The 8,937-nt window shown below is 46.1% G+C and overlaps 1 pseudogene; it reads left to right on the top strand.

Moving 5' to 3' along the window:
• Positions 1-7,884: 7,884 nt before the first annotated feature.
• On the top strand, positions 7,885-8,407 carry LOC123576135 (annotated as a pseudogene).
• Positions 8,408-8,937: the final 530 nt, after the last annotated feature.

Here is an 8,937-nt window from a genome sequence, read left to right on the forward strand (position 1 = left end):
ATTTTTTAAAATGTTTATTTATTTTTGACAGAGAGAAACAGAGCATGAGCGGGGGAGGGGCATAGAGAGAGGGAGACATAGAATCGGAAGCAGGCTCCAGGCTCCAAGCTGTCAGCACAGAGCCTGACACAGGGCTCGAACCCGTGAACCGTGAGATCATGACCTAAGCCGAAGTCAGACGCTTAACCGACTGAGCCACCCAGGCGCCCCCCACCCCAACCTGTAAAATGTTTAAGATGGGACCACCAGTTGGGACATCTGGGTGGTTCAGTCGGTTAAGCATCTGACTTCAGCTCAGGTCATGATCTCACGGTTCGTGGGTTCAGCACAGAGCCCTTTGTCTCTCTCTCTCTCTGTCTCTCTCTCTCTCTCTGCCCCTCCCCCACATGTGCTTGTGCATGCTCTCTCTCCCTCTTTCTCAGAAAGAAATAAACTTTTTTTTTTTTTTTAAAGAAGGGACCACCAGCTCATGCTGGGGTTGTTCATACTCACCTAACTCCTGGGATGTGGCCCTCATTGCCAGTCAGGTGACGAGGTGATCAGTCCCTAAACTCCATCTTACTTACCCACCTCTCAGACCACCCTTGGAAACAGATGCTGAATTGGACCTAGGAAATCCGACAGATCTCCCACGGAGGCATAGGACTTGTGAGAGGAAGGCAGCAGAAGCCAGAGAGGGCAGGGAGAACTCACCTACTACAGTGTAGACCTGCTAGGGTTTCTGCCTGCCCAGCGGGGGACTCTGGAGCACAGCCTACTCACTAGAGAAGGCCAGCCTTGTGCGGAAATGGCTGGCCTAGTAACGCCACCTGAAAAGGATGTGGCCTCAGCTGAAGACTGAGGTTGATTCTGAAGGAGGCTACAGCTGAAGCTATCAGCTCACCATACACTTGACAGCTGGGCAATGAGTCTCTTCTCGAAGAGCTGAGAGGAACATCTCCAAGCAGCCACACAGACATTGTCAAGACAGTTTGAGAACTGTTTTTGTGCAGGCCTGTGCACGGTACAATCAACCCATAGAGCCATTTCTCAGGTTAATAAAGTGGTGTTGGGTAGAAGTTTACCAAGAAGATAAGGTGGGAGGGGATTTTGCAGACAGAGGCAACCAAATGTTCACAGACCAAGGCAATGCAAAGGATGGGAACATTCTCGAAAAATACAGAGAATCCAGTGGAGCTGAAGCATAAATGTTGGCAGGGGGTATAAATGACTGGGAGGAGTGACTAATGGGAGCAGGGGGTGAAAGACGGAAGGAGCCTAAGATGGGGTCCTGCTTTCTGGCATGGTCATCCCTTTGGCTGCTCACCTTCTCCCAAAAAACAATGACCCATGTGCTTTCTCTTTCTCCACCAATGTCCTCTTCCCCATGACCTATGTGGCCTCTTATATCATTAGACACCACTCATCCTCCATCCACCTGATGCATAAGTACAGGAGACCACACAGGAAATAGGCCCTCAGCAGAGGCTGCCAGAAATTGCCCAGGGTACAGGTCACTTGGTAAGCCCCTGCCCAGACCATCACTTAGCCCTGAGCTGTGGGGTTCTCAGTCCTATAGAAATGGGCAGTCCAACATGTAATGCCCTCCCCCAGGCTGTCCAGACATGCCTGTCTAGCCTTCCCTCTGCCCACTGTTCACCTTTCTCCGGCCTCACTGAGCCCACACTCTCCTCTTGTGATTTCCCACCCCAGGGCCCTCCCTCTGCTTGTCATGTCCACACCTTCAAGGCCCAATTCAAATGGCACCTCCTCACTGATTTCCCCAACTGTGAGTGTCTCTGTCCCTGATCTGTACTGGCTTTACACCTTGTCCTCTCCACCCCAGCTATCATGCACTTGCAGGTATCCTTTGCCACCTGTCAAGAATCCAGCTATAGCATCCATTCCAGGCAGGGCCTGCTCAGAATGGAGATAGGGGAGTGCACAGGGAAGGGGCAAGGAGCCAGGGTCAAGACCCAATAATGGAGACAGAGGGCAGGGGCCAATGCAGAAAGACAGTGCAGAGTCTTGGCCTCTCAGGGCAGAAAGAGCTGAGTGTCAGTGGCTCTACTCCCACGACTGCCCACTCAAAAACATGCCCAGCCCCATGCCAGTCTCATGGTTCTCAGTATCTACAGGGATCAGTACTCTCCTTTCATTATTAATCACTGCAACCAAGAGCCAAACAAGCTAACAGGCCACACCCTTTCCATGCAGGGCTCACCAAATACTCCCAGCTGCCTTCCCATTGGCCCCCAACTGTGCCCTTTTCTCGACTGAGGGTCCCAAAGGATGTGCCTTGGTGTCACCCCAATGAGCTCACTCACCATGGTTTGGTTCACAACCTCTGGTGGTGATGAGGCCCCAGGACATCGTTGCACCAGAGGACACCAAGTGACAAAGTGTTATGTGGGGTCACTTCCAAAGTGGGCTCAGGAATTTCTCAGAAGGAAAAGCTGACAGAGAAAAACAGATTGTGGCTGAAAAACATGCACCGGGTTATGTAGCATATCTACAGCTACATTCTTTGTTTTTTTTTCTGTTCTTGCAGATGGAAAAAAGGTGCAGAAATAAACAGATGATAGGTATGGAAAGCCCTTCCTTAGAATTAGCGGAGAGTAACCCAGGTGAAGTCCACACTGACCAGTGACCTCGGGCAGGTTACTACTCTGGGCTTTGCTTCCTCAGCCATAAAGCAGGCATCAAATGGGTTGTTACGAAGAGTGAGTTCATATGTATGTAAAGTGCTTAGAACAGTGCCTTGGCACTAATAATTACCATTATTATTTATATTACTTTTTCTAGATGATTAGAATTGCGGCAACATGTGTGTGTGTTGGCATATTTAATTAAAGGCCCAGGAAGGTATTAAGAGTATTCATTGTCAGATGGAAAGGACGATTTAATCCACTCCAGCTTGGTGCAAACCGTGAACAATTAAGCAGTAATTGAGAAGGTTAGCAAGAAAGATAATTGAGCACCCTGGGTGTTTGTGTTCCTTACAATCCTATGTGTAATGATAGGTTTTTATATTTAGAGCGGAAAATTATATGCTTTCTAATTTTAATGAAAAGTAATTTTTAATTTAAATGAAAATCATATTTGGTGAGGTCATGAGTTGCAAGAAATAAATACATTCAGAAATTTAAAAAGGATGAAAAAATTGAACGTATAGCATGAACCCCACTACATAATGTTAAAGCCCCTACATTTACATCTGTAAAATACAGCAAGTTTCTGACTGGTCTAGAGCTAAAACTCATACATATATCAAGAGTCATGTGACTTCACTCCTACAAAAAGATCTATTTAACATGAAGGCTGAAGAGACTTGTAATGGTTAATTTTATATGTCAATTTGACTGGGCCATAGTGCCCAGAAATTTGGTGAAACATTACTCTGGGTGTGTCTGTGAGGATGAGATTAGCATTTGAGTCCACAGAGGAGGTAAAGCAGATTGCCCTCCCCAGTGTGGGTGCAGAGCCTGAATAGAACAAAAAGAAGGAAGAATCCACTCTCTGTTGAGCTGGGACATCTGTCTTCTCCCGCCCTCAGACTGGGACACACACCATTGATGCTTCTGTTCTCAGGCCTTCAAACGTGGACTGGAACTATAGCACCAGCTTTCCTGGGTTGCACCTTGCAGACGGAGATCGTGGGACTTCTCAGTCTCTGTAATCACATGAGCCAATTCATCATAATAAATCTCTGTATGCATATATAGTATATAGAGTATACATATGCCATATATATAATATAAAATAGTATATGTTGTATATGTATGGTGTATAGTATACAATATGCTATATATGGTGTGCATGCATATGTATATGTATAGTATATATATAATACTATTCTGTTCCTCTGGAAAATCCTGACTAATATACCCGTGTACCTCTGTGTGTGTGTATGTGTATAGCTGCATGTATACATATATGTAAAAATACAAACATACAGGGGCGCCTGGGTGGCGCAGTCGGTTAAGCGTCCGACTTCAGCCAGGTCACGATCTCGCGGTCCGTGAGTTCGAGCCCCGCGTCGGGCTCTGGGCTGATGGCTCAGAGCCTGGAGCCTGTTTCCGATTCTGTGTCTCCCTCTCTCTGACCCTCCCCCGTTCATGCTCTGTCTCTCTCTGTCCCAAAAATAAATAAACGTTGAAAAAAAAAATTAAAAAAAAATACAAACATACAGATATACAAACGTGTAAATTTTATATTATCATTGTTTATGAAGGTGGGGGGTTAGACATTTGTAGACATTTTAGACAGGGCAGAATGGCTGACAAATGCTAAAATGTGCACAGGCTATAGGCCCCCTCAGAGAGAATTTCCCGTAATGTTGAAAAAGGCTGGTAGAGCAAACCAGGCCTGAAATGATCCCCCGAGGGTCTGCAGTGGCTCTGGGTGCAACATCCATGACACCTGATGCTCAGATCCGGCCCAGCTCAGTCATCCTGGCCCCAGGTAGGTCCATCAAGACAAAATAAGCCTGTGCAGATGAACTGAATGGAAGTGGATCTCCACTTCCATGACATTTTGAGCCCTAGCAACTCCTCACCCATGTGAAGACAGCACAGGCGGGAAAGGCTCTTCCCATCACTGGTCCAAGTGATGAACCTGCTTGTGGCAGAGGCCAGTGCCCAGCGAGTAGCCCTGGAGTAGCTTTCTGATGCTGAGGGGACCAGGGCAGCTGTGGCTGTGATGCCGACCATCTGATGGCAGCGGAGATGGTATGCCTTGGCATGGGCAGCCTGGCCAGAGCTGTCAGGGCCCTGCAGCCACAGGGTCGAGGCTCAGAAGCAGCACAACTGCAGAGGAAAGCAATGTCCAGCACCTAACCACACCTCTTCCCTTATGGACACTGAAAGACCTGGGGCAAGCCAGCTACGTGGGGGCTCGGTAAGGGTTGGGAACTTGGCTGTCAAAGGTGATGAGGCCGGCTTTGTACTCACTGGCTGGTGCAACTTGATGCTCCAGTTACAGCAGTGATAAATGATAATCAGTACTATCTAGTCCCAACTACTGAGTCCTGCCTGTGTTCCAAGACCGTCCCATGCGTTCTTCTACTGCCAAGGCTGAACAGCAGAATGAAACTCGGCGTTGGGGAAGGGAGAGAAGTCGTGAAAGTATCGCCCTATCCTGGGGCTTTACCATGTCAGAGAGGAGCCTGGCCAGTCCTCAGCTGCCTGAAAACAGACTTGGTGCCCCCATGGGACCTGTGCCCTGCTGCTGTGTGGGGCAGAGCTGGGGTCAGCGGGCCTATGCTAACAGCTGAGGACACACGTGCCTCACCGGGAGAGTCACGCACTCGTGGCTGAGGCAGGGGCACTCTCATGGGACACCTGACTCCAGGACTGGTCATCCATTACAATGGGCTCTACTGTGCAGGGATGGTGTCCCAGGCCCTCTTTGGGGGCCAGAAGCTCCTCTTCTTCCCAATATGCCCAAAGGACAAGCAAGGCCAGAGGTAGGAGCAACGGGTACATGTGGCGGGAATGGTGCAGGTGGGACCTGGCTCCCTCAAAGGAAGGAGACTCTGCTCTGCAACTCACCCCTTGTACTGTCAGGGTGATTTCAGCTTCTGGCTCCAAAGCTCAAGCCACATGACTTCAAACAGTAGATGGGATCTAGTGGCTTGAATAGCCAAAAGGTCTAGGGCAGAGAGAATGTCCACAGGACTTTGATCCCCAGGCCCCTATTCTATTTTCCAGTATTTCTTTTTTCTTTAATTTTTAAAAAATATTTAGTTTTGAGAGATACAAGGTGGGGAGGGGGAGAGAGAGAGAGAGAGAGGGAGGGAGACAGAGAATCCCAAGCAGGCTCCGAGCTCTCAGCATAGAGCGCAATGCAGGGCTCCAACTCATCAGTTGTGAGATACGATGTGAGCTGAAACCAAGAGTCAGACACTTAACCGACTGAGCCACCCAGTCGCCCCTCCAGCACTTCTTTTTGATAACATATAGCAGCCCTTGCCACTCACATTTTGAATAGGATAACTGAAGGGGGAAAAACCCTCCCTACATTCTAGCATTACACACATTGGTCCAATAGCATTAGCTAGAGCTGGATCCATGCAACCCTTTTTGTGTGTACGTCTATCCATTTCTGTCTCCCTGATTTTTTGGGCTGATTCTCAAAAGAATCCATGACCCCGAAGAGATTACAAACTACTGCCTAGAGTGAAAAAAAAAAACATAAGTTCATGATAATTGCCCTTGATTCTAAATGTTGAGCAAATGCTCAAATTCCGTTTGTAATTTTAAGAATCTGGATGTGACATAGGTTCATTCTGACTCCTTTGGAGGCTGAAGAAATTCTCAGAGCACAGAAAAGGCAAGACAGGGGGCACTGGAGCAGAGGCAAGACAGGAAAAGCCAGAACTGAGCACATGACTGGGTAGATTATTTCTGTTGGGTTTCAGCTAGCTTCAAATGTGAGCAAATTGCTTAAAGAGGAAAAATTCAAAGTAGTTATCAGAGCTCATTTATTACTTGTGCTAGTTATGATACATAATTACTTCTAACTGTTTATTCTTAAGGCAACTGTATGAGCAGAATAATTCTCAATTTACCTTTCTTGTTATGTTTATTAAACTCTAAATGAAAAGAACTCCACCTGAAATGCAAATTAAAGCCACAATGAGACACTCCTCTCCATCCATCTGAGTATCTATAATTAGAGCTGCCACCAAGTGAGGATGTGGAACAACTGAAACTCTCTTCATTACAGGTGGGAGGTAAAAATGAAACAACCACTTTGGAAAACATTTGGAAGTTTTCTCAAAAAGTAAACATATATGGGGACACCTGGGTGGCTCAGTCAGTCAGGTGAGCACCCAACTCTTGATTTCAGCTCCAGTCATGATCCCAGGGTTGTGGGATCAAGCCCCAAGTCAGACTCCACAATAAGCATGGAGCCTGTTTAAGATTCTCTCTCTCTCTCTCTCTCTCTCTCTTTCTCTGTCTCCCTCCCTCTGCCTCTCTGCCCCACACTCTCTCTCTCTCTCTCTCTCTAAAAAATAAAATAAAATAAAATAAAATAAAATAAAATAAAATAAAATAGGGGCACCTGGGTGGCTCAGTTGGTTAAGCATCCAACTTTGGCTCAAGTCATGATCTCATAGTTTATGAGTTTGAGCCCCACATCAGGCTCAGAGCCTGGAGCCTGCTTCAAATTCTGTGTCTCCCTCTCTCTCTGCCCTTCTCCCATTCATGCTGTCTCTCTCTCCTTCAAAAATAAACCTTAAAAATTTTTTAATAAAATAAAAAAATAAAAAATTAATTAAACATATACGTACTATATGATCCAGCCATTTCACTCCCAGGTATCTACACTGGAGAAACGAAAGCACATGTCCAGACAAATACTTGTACGTAAATGTGCATGGCACCTTTATTTGTGATAGCTAAAAACTGGAAGTAACCCAGATGTCTATCAACAAATGAAAGAATACTATTCTTAGTATTCGGTTTGTAACTGCGAATACACACAACAGCATGAATGAATCTCAAAATAATAATCCTGAGTGAAATAAGTCAGTCAGAAAAAGAGTATATACTGTATAATTTCATTTATATAAAATTTTAGAAAATTCAAGCTTCTCTATAGTGACAGAAAGCAGACCCATGGTTGTCTAGGTGCAGGGGCCAGGGGAGGGAAAAATCACAAAGGTCCACAAGGAAATTTGGAAGGTAATGGATACATTCATTATCTTGATAGTGGTGATGGTATCACAAGTACTTCCATATATCAAAACTTATCAAAGTATAGCGTGCGCCCAAGCCAGCCCCGGATCGTGCCCCCACTCAGTGCAGGATCCCCCTGAATCCCACCGGAGCTCCGTGCCCCATGTCCCCCGCCTCCCCAGCGCTGCTGGCCAAGGACCCCCATGCACCATGTGGGAGGATGGCAGGATCTGTGGTGGACAGCACTCCCACGGTGAAACTAAATGATGGGCATTTAAACAACTCCCTGGGCTCCCCAGTTCAAGCCATGTATTTCCCAAGACTGATAGTTCCATTTTGTGGGCACATGACAGGTGGCATGAGACCAGGCAAGAAGCTGTTGGTGGTGGGGGCATTGTAGACTTCAACCCAGAGAGCTTTGCCATCAGCTTGACCTGGGGTGACTCTGAAGACCCTTCAATTGCCAATGTGGCAATTGAACTCAAAGCTGGGTTCACAGACTGGCAACGACTCAGAAATTCTTGTATACCTGGGGAAAGAGGTGAAGGGCAGTCTGCGATACCTTACTTCCCATTCATCCCAGACCAGCTATTCAGGGTGGAAATTCTTTGTCAGCACCCATGTTTCAGAGCGTTTGTGGATGGACACTAATTTTTTTTTATTTTTACCACCACATTCAAATGCTATCTGCAGCTGACACCATAAAGATACATGGGGACCTCCAGATCGCTAAGCTTGGCTGATATTGTTTAAACCGCCTCTGTCTCAAACAGGATCGGGTACCACAGCTCTCTTCCGGACAAGTGTCCTAGCAAGATCTGGAGACTTAAAAAGAAACAAAAACAAAAAGCACGTTTCACTGTCTCTACTTTCTGTGCAGTTTAAACCCAAAATGACAGCTTCAAACTGTGGTTTGCCCTTAGGGAGCTGTCAGAATAAAGACACCGAGCCATTATTTCCACAACAGAACAAAGTAAGACAATTATGCTGGATTTTATTCAGACTAAAGTGGCAAAAAAAAAAAAAAGTATCAAATTGTACCCTTTAAACACGGAGTTCATTGACTATTACACCTCAATAAAGCTGTTCATTTAAAAAAGAACCCCAAGAACAAAAATGGGTGAAAAGGTTATATTTCCAACTATAAAGTAGATAAGTCGTAGTGATGATGTGTACAGCATGGTGACCATAGTTAATAATATTGTATTGAATACTCGAAGGTTGCTAAGAGAGGAGATCTTAAAAGTTCTCGTCACACACACAAACACGCAGA

The sequence above is a fragment of the Leopardus geoffroyi genome, chromosome C2 (assembly GCF_018350155.1).
Source record: "Leopardus geoffroyi isolate Oge1 chromosome C2, O.geoffroyi_Oge1_pat1.0, whole genome shotgun sequence".
NCBI lineage: Eukaryota > Metazoa > Chordata > Mammalia > Carnivora > Felidae > Leopardus > Leopardus geoffroyi.